The 17,389-nt window shown below is 34.6% G+C and overlaps 2 pseudogenes; both read right to left on the bottom strand.

Moving 5' to 3' along the window:
- Nucleotides 1–442: 442 nt before the first annotated feature.
- LOC120131275 lies at nucleotides 443–3,954 on the bottom strand (annotated as a pseudogene).
- Nucleotides 3,955–5,077: 1,123 nt separating this feature from the next.
- Nucleotides 5,078–11,594, bottom strand: LOC120131276 (annotated as a pseudogene).
- Between the last annotated feature and the right edge of the window lie 5,795 nt (nucleotides 11,595–17,389).

Raw genomic sequence — 17,389 nt, forward strand, 5'->3', positions numbered from 1 at the left:
GCTTTACATTAATTAAAACTGCATTATTTCAACATATAATATGATAAATTTTATTATATAATATTTAAATATATATTTCATTTTAAAAAAAAGTTTTTCATTTAACCATTAATATCCGACTTATTGATTAACTAATCGGGATCAAATATTATAAAATCCATCTTGGGACAATTCTTCCAACGCATTTTTCTCTATTCGAAATACCAAGATTTAATCCTCTTTACCTCAAAAGAAATATTTAACACTTCATCCCTCCAAATCAATTTATTTTCAGAAATACATTTTTTTAACAGCAATCCTAGACGGGTAATGTTAAATTTAAGAAGATAATAATTCTTTTTCTATTTCCAGATAAAAACCAGATTTGAGACCCAAATCTGATAATAAAGAGGAGAATAGAAATGAAGCTGATAATAAAGAAAGGGCAAATTTGAGACCCAAATCATACTAAATGAATCAATTAGATCCATTGTGAGAAAGAGAGATGTCTCATAAATTTCAATGGGACAAGTAATAAAAATAAATAAAAAGGTACATCAAAAGTTAAACCCCATAAATAATTTCTCACTACAAACTGGAGAGCCCCCATACATGGTATTGGCCCTTGATTGAAAGACACGCCTGATGATAAGCATATTCTGCTTCTTTGCACCAACAATGAGCTCAACATCAATCTGTGGAGACAAAGTACAACATTATAAGATGATTGCCCTCAGGTATTCCTTGTTGAATCTGAAATCTAAAATAATCAGGCAAATTAAACAAACTTTATGAGCTGGCAAAACTATTATTTTGACTCGAAAAATAGTTTCGGATGCCCTTCGCATCTTAAAATTTTCAAGTATTCGGAGGATCTTTAGAAGTTAACATTCCCATAAATATGTCCAGATATATGTTGGTCACAAGTATACTACACAGCTACTTCAAGATTAAAAAGAGTTGGAACACCATGGGGAGGAAAGGCATAACAAAGTTTCGAGTTTTGACTGCAAAATCTTAGCATTAAAGAAGGCTTGTCCGTATATTTTCTAAGAGGACAGTTGAGCGGAAAAGACGGGCCATTTTTCATCGGTTACTTCGAAGGGCAACTGTTGGCAGCATCACAAATGTCTTGATAATGAATACAGATTAGGTTGTATGAAATTCATACAGGAGAAAAAAATCCAAAATAATTAAGGTCGGTGTATATCATGGCAAGAAAAAGATACCTATTTTTCTTGCACCCATCCTCCTAATCGCTCCAGAGGGTCATAGTTTGTGAACAGCCGAAAGTCATTTCCAAGTTTGCTAGAGTGCTGTGGCCGAAAATTGCATGGACGCAAACCCAAAAGCTCTGCAGCTCTATCCCTCTGCACCTCTCCTGCATGCCATCAAGTAGATTTATATTTTACTAAAAAAAAGCCACCTAAAACAATAATTGACATCCATGCTTGTAATTATGCACTATGTTTAAGTTATAAATGCAATGCTGTAAAGCTAACTGATGGCATCTACCGCAAGCCAGCAAAAGCTTTTACCTGTAAGCAAAAGCAAGAAGGATTTTTCTGGGTGCGCAAGAAAAGATATTGTTTGAGAAACTTTCTCTAAACACTCATTGCTCTGCAACCATATAAATCATGCGTATTGTACTATCAAAATTTTCTCTAAACACAAACTCATGTGAAATACAGTAAACAATTGTCCCCTTTTAGATATATGCTCGGCAAGATAATGACAAAAAATATATACCGAAACTGATGCTCTAACCCTAAACGTCCCATGTTAGACCAAAATAATGATTTACATACCATCCTGTGATAGAAATGTGTCTAAACTTTACATTTCTCCAAAAGGATAAAAGACTTCCAAGACTTGTAAGTATCAGGGGAGGAATTTAAAACCAAGGTGAAGTGGTAGAAATCACTGGAGCAAACTAACTCCAAATCTTTGTTTTCGTTTTGCTCGCAAAGAAAAGATCACATTAATGGTCACAAGATAAACAAGCATAGACAAGTGGGTTTTATATCGTGTATAAAAGATAAACAAGCAAGTTCATCCTCGTATTCAAAAACCTGGAATCAATTAAAAGAAACAGAATATTCAATATCAGTATGAAAATACTAGTTTAATAAATGTTTGTGCATGTATTTAGTATTAAATAGATAAGTGGACGAGGTGCTTCTCTAAGCAGTTACCGCAAGATTGGTTTTGCTTATAGGACAAGACACACAAGGAAAATGTCACAGCATAAAAGAGCTTGGCTTCAAGTGACAATAATAGATTAAGAATTGACAAAATGTATTGTCTCACCAATAAGGAGGATCGGCAATTACAACCTGGTAATTATGCTTTAGGTCCGACGGCAAGTCTTCAGGTGGGTTGTAATCATAAAACGTAAAATCACTTCCATATTGCTCAAAACGCTTATCATACTCCAAAAGCCGCAGAGCGATAGTAGGATCAAGTTTCTGAAAATCAAACAGAAGCAATGAACCACAAAGCTTAAGTAATATCATAAACTAAAACCAAACTAACCGACATCAGTTTTAATCGACCTAACTGAACCTACTTAGCATTGGTGGTTTGGACAGACTTAACAAATTCTAATCAATGATCATACTAACTGAAATCGACAAAACCGAAGGTATGGTTAATTGCATTTGTTCCAAGTTCCCACCATACTGTTAGATTTTCAATTCAAGAGATACATTTTCCCAACTGCATCAAGAGATTTATCAATCTGGCATTTAACTCTTGAAACCCCAAAACCAATAACTAAGATAAACTCAATATCAGTATGAAAATACTAGTTTAATAAATGTTTGTGCATGTATTTAGTATTAAATAGATAAGTGGACGAGGTGCTTCTCTAAGCAGTTACCGCAAGATTGGTTTTGCTTATAGGACAAGACACACAAGGAAAATGTCACAGCATAAAAGAGCTTGGCTTCAAGTGACAATAAATAGATTAAGAAATTGACAAAATGTATTGTCTCACCAGATAAGGAGGATCGGCAATTACAACCTGGTAATTATGCTTTAGGTCCGACGGCAAGTCTTCAGGTGGGTTGTAATCATAAAACGTAAAATCACTTCCATATTGCTCAAAACGCTTATCATACTCCAAAAGCCGCAGAGCGATAGTAGGATCAAGTTTCTGAAAATCAAACAGAAGCAATGAACCACAAAGCTTAAGTAATATCATAAACTAAAACCAAACTAACCGACATCAGTTTTAATCGACCTAACTGAACCTACTTAGCATTGGTGGTTTGGACAGACTTAACAAATTCTAATCAATGATCATACTAACTGAAATCGACAAAACCGAAGGTATGGGTTAATTGCATTTGTTCCAAGTTCCCACCATACTGTTAGATTTTCAATTCAAGAGATACATTTTCCCAACTGCATCAAGAGATTTATCAATCTGGCATTTAACTCTTGAAACCCCAGAAAACCAATAACTAAGATAAACATTATAAACAGTTAACAAACTAGATTCAATCTTTGCTACCATTCTTTCCAAGACTATAAGCAAAACTATTGTTAGAAAAAGAAGAAAAAAAGATCTGATAAGATTACCTTAATATGGGCATAGAGGGTTGTGCAAGCAATACAAGCTACTCTATGATGTGAGTAGGTGCACAGAGAAACAACTTCTTGAGCAATGGTCCGGGCTGTTTTCGGGTCGTACCAGAATTGGCTGAGCCTCCAATCTTCTGTTACCAAAGCCACTTCACTCTCTGGTTTGGTTTCTTCAGTTTCGTGGTTACCAAGGGATTAACTTTGTTCTTGGAGGAACTCACTGAGAGCTGCTAATGCCTAAGAGCTAAGGGCCGGTGGGTCATCCTCATCGGTGTCGTTAACGACGACGTTTTTAAGAGTTGGGAGCTCTTCTTCCATTTTTCAGCTGCGGGCGGCGCTGCTGGGGTTGGGGGCGATGGAAAGAACGAAGACACTCGGAGGGTTATCTTTATTACTATATTTTTTACTAAAATATATATATATATATATATATATATATATATATATATTAAATTACAATTGAGATTAATTTAATTTATTTAATAATATAATTTTATAAATATTCATAATATAATTTTATAAATATTATTTATAATCTTATAGTTTTAATTTTTTTCATTAAAATCTTAGATTAAATCTAAAGGATAAATGAATGTTTTTCAAATTACAAGAAGTTAAGTAGAATTTTCAACTAACTTCAATTAGTTTATGTTAATATTTAATTTTATATTTTATAAAATTAAAAAGTTGGCATCTCAACAAATTAAAACGAAAAAAAATATAATTTGGTTTTATTTTATTATTTTGCAAATATTTTTTATATTTTCGAGATCTAATTTTTCTCAACGATGGTAATAGTTCAAGCCTTGATTTTCATTTTTCTTTTTGAAAAAAAATATAAAAAACTCATGAATCCATGAATTCTCTAAACCATATGAATCCTGTAATCAAGAGTTTTCATACGTTTAATTATGTTCAAACCAACGATGCTCAAAATATTATTACTTAAATAAAATATATTTATAATATAAATATATTATTTTATATACTAGTTTTACAAATATATTATTTTAAAAAAGTTTATAATACTTAAAAAATAATATATTAAAATAATGTATAAATATGTCTCACTTTCAATGCAGAGGGAAATCTGTCTCCCTCAAAATTTTTAAAATAGGGTAAATTGTACAATTAGCACTTAAACTATTATTTTAATTTAAATTTTAATACCAAAAATTTTATTCTTTTCAAAACCATTTTAAAATTTAGTTCAAAATTCAATTTGATATTACACAATTAAAAATTTTACAAAATTGTTAAAATAACATTTTTTCGGTTAACCATCATCGTAAAAATTTAACAAGATACCAAAATAAAACTTAATCTAAACATTAGATATGATTTTGGGAAAAAAAGTTTGGATATCAAAACAATAGTAATAATTTAGGTACTAAACACGTAATTTATCCTAGAAAATAAACTAGCAATAAAATTGCATGACCATAACAAAAGCATACCAAATTCTTCCTTAATATAAACATGCATATCAATAAGCAAAATTTCCTAATATCTACTCAACTTGACAATTAATCAAATAAAAAAAAACCCAAATTCATGGTATGTCTCAGATAAAAAACAACTTATAAAGAACTCATTCAGACAACAAAATTGTGCCATGTTGTACCATCCTTCCAATACCTCAACGATTGGCCTTGGCAACTCTTTCAATTTCATCATTCTTCTTAATGGCATAGCTCCACAATACAATATCATTGTTAATATCAACCAATGTGACACAAGCCACAATCCAACAGGGCAAATGAACAGCTTCCAATTTCAAAGTGTTGCGGAAGACGGCTATCGGATAGAGTAAAATCGCAACTGATAATTTGAGAAAATAAAAATGAAGATAAAAGAGAAACAAAATTTACGTGGAAAACCCCTGAATAATATAGGGTAAAAACCACGGGCAACGGTAAAAGAATTTCACTATGAGAAAATAGGAATTACAACTTCTCTCAATCGACCAAGGAGAAAACAATGATAATTCTCTCTTGATAAAAAGGAGAAAACAACTCTCAAGAAACTCTCTAAATTCTCTCTAGTATTGGAAGAAAGCTAGAATGCTTTGGGATGGTTTTGAAGCTAAATGAGCTATGGTATTTATAGTTGAAACTTAAGGACTAATTGTAAATACCCTAAAATATAATGACTAAATGTGTAGTTGTACCTTGCTAATTTTCAACCATTTTAGCAGCCCAATTTTAACCAAAATAGCAGCCGGCTGCTGCCACTTAAATTGACAATTATTTTCAACAATCTCCCACTTGAAGATATGATTGGAACAATCATATCTTCACACCATTCTTTCTACCTTGCATCATCATGTTGCTTACGTCTCTGACATGCCACAAGAGGATCGACACCAGGTAAATTTATCAGCATTGATCGCCTTCGTCATGAAATCTGCTATATTATCTTTGGTATGGATCTTCTGCATATCTATCGTCCCTTCTTCCACTTTTTCACGAATGAAATAGTACTGAACTCGTATGTGCTTTGTCTTTGAATGAAATGTTGGATTCCTTGCTAGATGCAAGGCGCTTTGACTGTCACAAAACAAAGAAACATGCTCTTGATTGTGCCCAAGCTCCTCCAATAGCATCTTTAACAAAATTACTTATTTACTGGCTTGTGTAGCTGCTACATATTATGCTTTTGTTGTTGACGTAGCCACAACTGACTGTAATTTTGAAACCCAACTTACAGCTCCACCAACAATTTTGAACACATATCCTGTAGTAGATTTGCATTTATCCAAATCCCCTGCATAGTCAGAATCAACATACCCATTAATAAGTAAATTTGATCCTCCGTAACATAATGCAACATTTGAGGTCCCTTTGATGTATCTTAGGATCCTCTTTACTGTATTCCAATGCTCTTTGCCTGGATTCTCCATCTACCGACTAACCACTCCCACTGCTTGTGCAATGTCTGGTCTTGTGCATATCATAGCAAACATTAAACTTCCCACTGCCGATGCATACGGTACTCGAGACATCTCCATCCTCTCTTGTTTACTGCTAGGACTCATACTGGAGGATAATTTGAAGTTAATAGGAAGAGAGGTAGAAATTGGCTTACAATCTTGCATGTTGAATCGTGACAAGATCTTCTTCAAGTATTCTTTTGTGAAAGCCAATCTTCCTATTACTTCTGTCTCGGTGAATTGCATCCCTAGAATCTGTTTGCTGATCCCAAGTCCTTCATTTCAAATTCCCTAGCCAGTTGTTCCTTCAATTCTCAATATGATCTTTGTGGGTCCTGCAACCAACATGTCATCCACTACAACAACAACATAACAAAATCATTATCACCAGACCTCTTGAATAGCACAAGGGTCTGCATTAAGTCTGTTGTATCCAAGCACATAATGAAGGAATCAAATCTCTTATACCAACACCTCGACGCCTGCTTTAGACCGTACAAAGATTCGAACCATAAGAGAAAATATTTCATTGAAATCAATACCTTCTTTTTGAGCATATCCTTTGACCACCAGTCTTGCACGATACCTCTAAACTTGATCGTCACCATTTCGCTTGATTTTGAAGACTCATTTGTTACCAATTAGCTTCCTTCCTTGTGGTAGTGGCACAAGGTCTCATGTATTATTTTTATGAAGGGCTTCGATTTTCTTGCATCGCCATCATCCACAGTCAAGCATCTGAGTTTATTACCTCCTGGTATGTTGATCGCTCACCGTCCTCTGTTAAAAGGTAGTATGCAATATTACATTCTATAACATAATCTAAGTGCCAATTGGGACGTCTTCTCACACGATCTGATTGACGAGTTGTTGGAGCTTCAGAACTCTCTGGTTCTTGTTCATCATGTGCTGGTTCTGCTTCAGAATAATCTCCTTGTTCAACCTCATTTTCCACATGTATCTGTGTAGTCTCTGACTTTTCAGCGCTATCATCATCTTCTTTTCTTTGTAGTTTATCTTCTACAAAGATAACATCCCTACTGATGATCACTTTGCGGGCAGTGGGATCCCACAAGCGATACCCCTTTACACCATTAGCATACCCCACGAATTTGTATTTCCTGGATTTTGGATCTAGCTTTGAAATTTCTTGGGAGTTGTACATCACGTACACAATACTTCCAAATATATGGAGGTTTGAATAATCAGCTGGTTTACCAGTCCACATCTCCATTGGTGTCTTCAGCTCTATTGCAGTTGATGGAGCTCGATTCACCAAATAACAAGCGGTATTGACTGCTTCTGCCCAGAATGATTTTTCTAGGCCTGCATCCCTCAACATTGCTCTTGTTCTTTCTAACAAGGTTATGTTCATCCGCTCTGCCACTCCATTTTGTTGAGGAGTATTCGCCACTGTGAACTGTCTTTTGATGCCTTCTTTCCTGTAAAAGTCATCAAATTCTTCGCTTCTGTATTCCCCTATTATCTGTTCTGAAACACTTGATCTTATTTCCAGAATCAAGTTCCACCCGCGCTTTGAAGTTTTTGAAAATTGAAAACACATATGACTTCTTCTTAATAGGGTACACCCAGCATCTCCTAGAGTAGTCATCAATAAATGAGACAAACTATTTTGCTCCGCCTAGGGATGTAACCGGTGCTTTCCATACGTCAGAGTGAACCAATTCTATAACACTTTTGCCTCTATAATTTGACGTGTTGAATTTTCAACCGGTGCTGCTTACTTGTTATGCAATGCTCACACAAGGTAAGTGATACCTTTGTTAAGCCTGAAAGTAGGTTTTTCTCCACAAGGACTTTCATTCCTTGTTCTGACATGTGTCCAAGTTTCTGATGCCATAGCATTGCAGAATTTGAACTACATGAGGCAACAGAGGCTTCTGCTTCTAGCAAAGTCTCTCCCTTCAGCATGTACAAGTTTGCAGCTATCTTTTGCCTTTCAGCACCACAAGCGCTCTATGGAACACCTTCATGATTCCTTTTCGTGTTTCAATCTTGCTTGCATTATTATCCAACAATCCGTAGGATAATAAATTTTTCTTCAGGTCTTTCACGTGCCGCGCATCTCGAACAACTTTAATTGTTCCATCATACATTTTCAATTTGATGGTTCCCACGCCAATGATCTTTAAGGCATGATTATTGCAACTATAAACAGATCCTCCTGAGACAGGTTCATACTGATGGAACCATTCTCTTCTTGAGGTCATGTGATATGTTGCTCCTGAATCAATGAGCCATATATATGCAAATCTTTTTTTGCCTTCCACGGTGTTTGACGCTTCACAACATAGAGCATCTCCATCATCTGAAGTGTTTGCGGTATTGCCTTGTGGATTGGAGTTTTTATTTAGACTCCAACAATCCTTCTTCAAGTGACCCTTCTTTCCACAGTTGTAGCACTTTAAATTTTTCTTGCTTCTCGACTTCGATCTACCATGTTTGTGACTGTTGCTTTGGCCACGTTCTGTTGATCTCCCTCTCATCGTTGTCATCATTGTTAACGCTTCTGCTTGTTGCAGATTTACTTGTCTGTCTTCTTTGTTCTTGCGCCAATTTTCTTCTTGTAGAACAACAGCTGCAACGTCATCGAAGACTAGACTGGTGACATTACTGTTTGTCAAGTTGATGATGAGTTGATCATACGAATCCGATAGACTTTGAAGTAGAAGTTCAGCACGTTCTTGTTCTCCTGTTTTACAGCTTAAAGATGTAAGCTGAGAAAATAAAGTGTTCAGTGTATTTAAGTGCTCCGGCACTGAAGTAGATTCTGGCATACGGAGAGTGTACAATTTTCTATTAAGGAAAATTTTATTGTGCAGCGATGTGGTCTCGTACAGTTTGGTGAGATGATCTCATATCTCCTTAGCTATCTTTTTCTCCTCGATGCTTGACAATACTTCATTTGCTAATGCTAGATGAAAGTTTGCGATAGCATTCCCGTCCATTTTGATCCATTTGTTGTCATCTGTGAAATCCACCGGCCTTTCACTGATAGCTGCTAGACAACCGTCTTTCCTCAGGATGACCTTCATCTTCAATTTCCACAATGAGAAATTTCTCCCATTGAATTTTTCAATATCAAATTTCGTTGCCATAGCTTCTTTTACGGATAGCTCCCACTATTTCACTATCGTGAATAGTTCTCTGGAACCTTCAAAAAATGGGTAATAACTTCTTATTTTCTTATGTTGGAGGATCCACCTTTTGGTGGCAACCACAAAGACAATAAGCAGATATTACACACTCTAATCTAGCTCGGATACCAATTGTTGCGGAAGACGGCTATCGGATAGAGCAAAATCGTAACTGATAATTTGAGAAAATAAAAATGAAGATAAAAGAGACACAAAATTTACGTGAAAAACCCCTGAATAATATAGGGTAAAAACCACGGGCAACGGTAGAAGAATTTCACTATGAGAAAATAGGAATTACAACTTCTCTCAATCGACCAAGGAGAAAACAATGATAATTCTCTCTTGATAAAAAAGAGAAAACAACTCTCAAGAAACTCTCTAAATTCTCTCTAGTATTGGAAGAAAACTAGAATGATTTGGGATGGTTTTGAAACTAAATGAGCTAGGGTATTTATAGTTGAAACTTAAGGACTAATTTGTAAATACCCTAAAATACAATAACTAAATGTGTAGTTGTACCTTGCTAATTTTCAACCATTTTAGCAGCCCAATTTGAACCAAAATAGCAGCCGGCTGCTGCCACTTAAATTGACAATTATTTTCAACACAAAGCAAGGCAGCTTACCTGTTAGATGATCCCTTGGCAGTATTAATTAGCTCGTCTGCCAAACATTCAGCAATGGTTTTAATGTTTCTGAAAGCAGACTCACGAGCACCCGTGGTAAGGAGATAGATGGCCTAATTCACACGGCGAAGGGGAGAAATATCAACAGCCTGTCGCCTGACAACACCAGCAGAACCAATTCAAGTGGCATCTTCACGGGGTCCACTGTTACATCAATCAAAAGACAACAAAACTTATTAGAGCTTAAACTGATGAAAGAAGAAATGCTAAACTTTATGTTATATAGGCTACCTGTTGATAACAGCATCAACAATGACTTGAATTGGGTTGTGATCAGTCAGGAGATATATGATCTCCATGGCATGCTTTACAATCCTGGTTGCCATTGTTTCGACCATGCATCATGAGTTTGTAAGCCTTTCCACAATCGGGCACTGAGCCTTTCTGAATCGCTTAACTGAGTACCTCCCAGCAGTGTGAGGAACATGGGTGGCATGCTTAGAAGCTTGGACACCAATGTAATCACTCAAGGAGATATCAGCAACCTAAAACAGATAAATCATTCAAGTCAATAATCAATGGAACCAAGTATTGTGAGCATCAAAGGGGAAAGTAAGATGCAAAGAATTTTTCCCAATCAAGACTCTTAAAGATAGTTGGGAAGAATCTAACACACACACACAATGATACTTATCCAATTCAACAAATATTACAACTAGAAGTTGGAGGCTCATAGGGAACCAAGACTGTTACCATTTAATATCAAATTCAACAGAAAACTATGAATCATACCAGAGACAAAGAATGTTGGTAAAAATCGAATCAATATCAATACTATTGATATGATGGTAGATATGTTCAACAAAAAATTTATAACCCATTGATACAACAGGAATCCTGAAGCTCTAGCAGATAAATTGCATCAGAAAAACACAAATCAGTATCTCCTTGACATGAACAAATGTTCGAAATACAATAAGATTCCATCGTTACAACTCTATAGTTCAACTATACATAACCTACTTCAGAACACCCAAACCAATTTTGCAGTTTAACTTAAATAGCATTTAAATAATCCAAAAGACAAAAAGATAGATGATACATTTGACATGAAAACTAAGAAACACCAAAAACAGAAGAAAGAGAAAATAGATCAACAATTACAAATGAAGAAAAGGAAGGGAAAATAAAAAACCTGAACTTCCTCGAAGCTCCAGCGGTTGAAGAACTTGACTTCTAATTGAGGTTGGGATGGGTCTCTGAGACCGGTGGTGGAGGGGGCTGCTACTGATGTCTCCATACCTAATGTAACAAGACAATTAAGAAAAATAAGAACAGATCAAGGAGAAATAAACAGAGAGATGAAAGTGAAGAAGAAAAAAAACCTGCAATTGAGAGAGAGAGAGAGAGAGAACCCTTCCATCCTCCTTCTAAAGGGTTTATACGTTCTAGTTTAATCCATAAACCCGTAGCCAGATAACTCCTGGTCTTTGAGTCAATTGAATTGGTAAATACATGATCAGTTGAAACTTATTTCTTTAAACTTTTTTAGCAATCCTAAATATAATATTATCAAAAACTTCAAACTTAATACCTCATAAAACATCATCTTAATTCATGTGAAGTGAACCACTAAATTTCAGAAATATGTCACTTAAAAATTAAAATAATCCATGAAAAATGAAAAGCCACAATTAGTTTTTGTTCCGAAAAAAACTAAGCTTCTTAAAACAGCAATGTGGTGTGGATTTTTTCTCTCCTTTATGTATGTATATCGAGCTGTTTTGATAGCAAAGGAAACGAAACAATCGCCTGAATCGGACATGAAAAATTAGCCTTCATTTAGCTATTTTCTGCATCAAATTTTCCAGGGAAAACAGTTTAACAAGTATCATAATTTAATTTTAAACGAAATAATTATAAATAATGAACGTAAATCGTTCAGCCGAAACCGAAAACAAACTATCCGCAAGTGAAAGCAATAAGTTAAAGGGGAACAAAATAAAATCATAGGAACGTAAATCCTTCTATCGTCTTCCGCTTTCTTTCTTGTGAAAATTGAATGGAAAATTTAGACCCCAGGAAAAGATTGAAAATAGATTCAAATGGTAGCATTTAGTTTTAGTACAAACAACAAATTTAGTACTTAAATTATTAATTTTTATTTAATTTTAGTATCTAAATTCATGTCCTATCTGAATCTGAACATGAGGGGCATTTGTCCAGGATTCAGAATCTTTATAAAATATATTATAGGGCTCGATTATTTGTAAAACTTGTTATTATGGTTTGAGATAATATGCATTTTGTATAAAGTCTTTTAACTTTTCTAGAGTTGATTATAGGAAAGGCATACCCATTTTTCACTTTTTAATTTCAGCTCATTAGTGGCGTAGTGTGTGTTCTAACGTGTTTGGTGTGGGAAAATCGATTACAGATTTGTGTTCATCAAACCTTTTTTTTTTATTAAAGGAGGTGGATGTCGACATATCACATGACCTTTTTGATATGGTTGTTTGTCTATATTCTCTGATTCACCTAATAAGGAGTGACAGGGGTATGATCGATCTTCGAAGTGATATTCTATTAAAGATTTTGAAGTTTTTTTTTTGCTCAAGGTTTCGTACACAACTTCTTAAGACTTCATAGAACTTGTTAGGTATTTTGTATAGCTACTAAGAGTAGGTGTATATTAATCATCACCTCTCTGTATGGTCATGGTTTACCAATATATCGTCGATTTCATCTATATTGCCTCCACATAGGCCCTCATGCACAAGCACTCTAGATTTGTAAGGGTGTCTATAGCAATTTCGGGACTAAGAAACTAAGTGTTCTCTTGATTTGATAGGTGAAGTGGTAACATGATGCTATCAGATAGGTGAAGATGAGGGGTAAGACTTGTTGATAGGTCAATTAAGACTATTATGAGCCTGTTGTGTTAATTTATTATCGTACGTCTCATGTGGTAAGTGACAAAGCATGTTAGATTATATTATTTGAGTGAGAGGGAGACATATTAAAAGACTATAGTTCTATTTTGCAATCGAGGGGTTGGAGAGTGCTACTTGTCATGCGATTTTAGTGTTACTACTTGCAGAACCTCATTGGGCCTAGTGCTTTAGTAGGTCAGCATAATATTTGTCCCATTTAGTCGAATGAGCGTTGTTATATAGTGATGTGGTTTGAGGTTATACACACTTCGTATAAAATCTTTTGATTTTTCTAGGGTTGATTATAAGAAAGATATACCCACTTATTACTCTTTAGTTTCAGTTCATTAACAGCATAGTGGTGTTTTAATGTGTTTGGTGTAGAAAAATCAACTAAAGATTTTGTGTGTTCATCAAACTTCTTTTTTCTATTAATAGAGGTGGATGTCGGAATGTCGCATGGTCTTTTTGTTATGGTTGTTTGTCAATTTTCTCTGATTCATCTAATAATGAGGGAGAGGGGTATGTTTGATCTTTGAAGTAATATTCTATTAAAGAGTTTAGAATTTTTCACTCGGAGTTTCATACGCAATTTCTTAAGACTTTATTGAATTTATTAGATATTCTGTATAGCTGCTAAGGATAGATATATATTTGTCACTACTTCTCTGCTGGTTATGGTTTATCGACATATCATCGATTTCATCCATATTGCCTCCACATAGGTTCTCTTGCACATGCACTAAAGATTTGCAAGGGTGTCCATAGTTTTTTTGAGACTAAGAAGCTAAGTTTGTCCTTGATTTGGAATTTTTAACGTAAATGTTCATTGACTGAGATGTTATTAGCACCAAAATGATGTTGGGATAGTATTGTGTATGGTCCTCGTATTGCATCTTGTAATCCTGAATATAAACTATTATCGTGTGCAGGAACGGATCTATATAAAGAGTAAGAAGGGCTCTTGCCCCTCTCAAAATTTTTGGTTTAATAGTATTTTAGGTTCTTATCAATTTAAATTTAAGTAAAATTAGACTTATGCCCCCTCCAATTTTTTAGATTAAATGTATAACGAGTCTTTATTATTTTGAACTGAAGTACCTAGCCCTCCCAATATTTGATCTTGACTCTGTCTCTAATCATATGAAATGAAAATTTTCATTTTGTGTTATTCATGCTTTCAATATTGATGTATTTACAAAAATATAATTGATTTTAGCGATCTCAACTTTGGTTTAAGTATCATTGCTTAATATTGTTTTGTGTTTTGATTGACTCTACTAAAGCTGGCTACAAGGGGGAGCACCCTAAGCAACTGGTCAGGGCCTCTATTTTTTATAGGACCCTAGCTTTTTCAATCATACTTGCAAGATAACACCACACCATTGGATGAATGTTCCTCAAACCCAGGTACTTGTTGCATGTACACATCCTCGCTAAGATCTCCTTTTAAGAAGACATTGTTCACATCGACTTGCCTTATCTGTCCTTTACATGTAACAACCAAAGAGAGAAAAATATTGAGTGTGAAAAAAAGCACCACTGGACTGAAAGTGTCCATGAAATCATAATCTGGTATTTGAGAATATCCTTTGGCTACTAACCTAGCTTTTAGCCTTTCTACATACCTATCATCATTTTTCTTAACATTGAATAGCCATTTGCATCAAATGGCCTTCCTCCCAGCTGATAACTCTACTATTTCCCAATTATTGTTACTTAAAAGGGCATTGTATTTGGTCATAACAGTTGCTCGACAGTCAAAATATTCAATGGCAGTCAGAATGTCTAAGAACAATATGAATATCCTTAGGAACTCCCTTGCATTGAACATAGTACACTTTTGGTTTAAAAATACCATGTTTACTTTGAGTGGTCATGGTGTGAGTATTCATGTTTCTAGGTTGACAAACTTCTTAAACTTGATCTTGCTCATTGGACAAATCTTGATTACTACCAAGAAAAGCATTACTAGTTTGACTTTCATGTTTGGTTGATGATATACTCACCAGCATTGTTAAGAGACAATTTGGATGAAACATTTATGGATTCATCAAGAAAACCTTCAAGCCCAAGTCCTCTAATGTAAGTATCACGTGTTGCTTCCACAACATATAGTTCGAATCGCCGAGGCAAATATTGATTCTTTTGTTTACGAAGACGTGCTATCTGGAATCAATAATTTGATCATCATCAGAAGCATGTGAAACTACTGGAGTATGCACCATGATTAGAAAACTTTAAGATCTAACACCTAGGCTTCAAGAACACACAAACAAGAACCTGTCAAGAACGATGCAAGAATTAACAAATAATGCACAACAGAACACCTTTCAAGGTCTTAAGAGGCGAATGATATCATGTTAAAGAGTATAAAACTATGAAAAAAGGAATTGTTTTTCGTTATCCAAAGAAGAGTGATTATCGTACAAATGATCAGTCTATATAAAGACCCAAAGAGAGGATGACTAACTATTATCCATCTATTACAACAACTTAACCACCTTGCAAAGTGTAATAATTGTTTAACCAATTATAACAACAACTTAATATCTCTAACTGTAACACCCCCAACCCGTACCCGACCCGAATACGAATCCGAGGTCACATTAACTATTCAAAATGTACTTTTATAAAAAACATACAAAATTTAAACTTTCATTAATATAAGGTTAACATTTTACAATAGTATGTTCAAAACATTACCAAACTCGATCAGAGCATACATAATTAACGACTTTGTTTACATGCCAACATGTCTATTACATAAAAAGACATACTTTGCAAAATAGTTTTGATCTGATCTTTAGGTGGAGATATGCTGTTCTGCTGGTCCTAAGCTTGATCATCTTGCTTATCAGCACCTACGTGTAAAACACTTACACGCTAAGTCATAGACTTAGTGAGACATGTAACCATTAATCTAAACTATAACTACTCAACAAATGCATGTATATTTCATACATCACAAACTTATATGAACACATATCATTATTAACATTCTATTATCATTCATTCATATAATCATATACTCTTAAAACTAACAATGCATATCACATCACATAACTCTAGTAATACTTTTCACATTTCAAGGCATATATCTCATACACAATGCACTTATTTTTATCTTTCTTTAGTAGCCCATGTATACTTTTGAGAACTTAAGGTATGTGAGTACATAGAGGTTGTGCACATATGCTGTCACAACAGCTCGTATAATTCCCACTAGGGGCGTGTAGGATTTGTCCCGAAGTACCACTATGTTATAAAGGACCACATATCACATATGTCCTAAAAGACCACTCCTTAAGAACCATATACATATTCCAATGGACCAAATAAGTGTACCGAAGTACCGTATATATATTCCAAGAGATTACATATATGTCCCAAAGGATCACGTAGAACCCTCGACTCTTGGCATGACAACTATACCCCTAGCTCTCATAACACATAACATGGGCATTATTATTTATATTTATTACACATTCAAATAGTCACATAGTTCACTTACACATAGATCATTTCCATATGATTCACATGTCACATATCACATAGCTTATATCTCTTGATCATTTAATCACATAACGTCTTATCACATAACTCATAATCATATACATGTTCTCATATAGTTAATATTTTCTCACATAATCACATAATTCACTTATGTAAATATTAATTTTTTCATTATATTATTATTATTATTTATTGAACTATATTTTGATATAACAATTTAAGGCAAAATGGTTTTTGGACTTGAATTGAATTTACAAAAATGTTTTTGGACTTAATTGAATTTATTCAAAGTTTTAAAAGGTTTAAAAAATAATTCAAAGTCCATTAAATTCGGATTTGAGTCAAAATGCTAAAGGGTTTCAAAGTGCATCCATGCATCCGTGCAGTGCATCCATGCACCTGCACTAGTGCATCGATGCATCATGCAGTGCATCCATGCACTCAAACACCGAATGCAATTAGTGCATCGATGCATCCTTCTGTGCATTGATGCATCAAGGTTGTACATCGATGCATCAAGGTTGTGCATCGATGCATCCTGCTATGCATCGATGCACGAAGGCTGTAACGCTAGTTTATTTGAATTTAATGAAGGGGTATCGATGCACCATGTTATGGGCAGCCTTTTTGAGTAGAAAAATCATCCCCAATGGCT

This window comes from Hibiscus syriacus, unplaced genomic scaffold (genome assembly GCF_006381635.1).
Source record: "Hibiscus syriacus cultivar Baekdansim isolate YM2019G1 unplaced genomic scaffold, ASM638163v2 tig00110551_pilon, whole genome shotgun sequence".
NCBI classification, from domain to species: Eukaryota; Viridiplantae; Streptophyta; class Magnoliopsida; order Malvales; family Malvaceae; genus Hibiscus; species Hibiscus syriacus.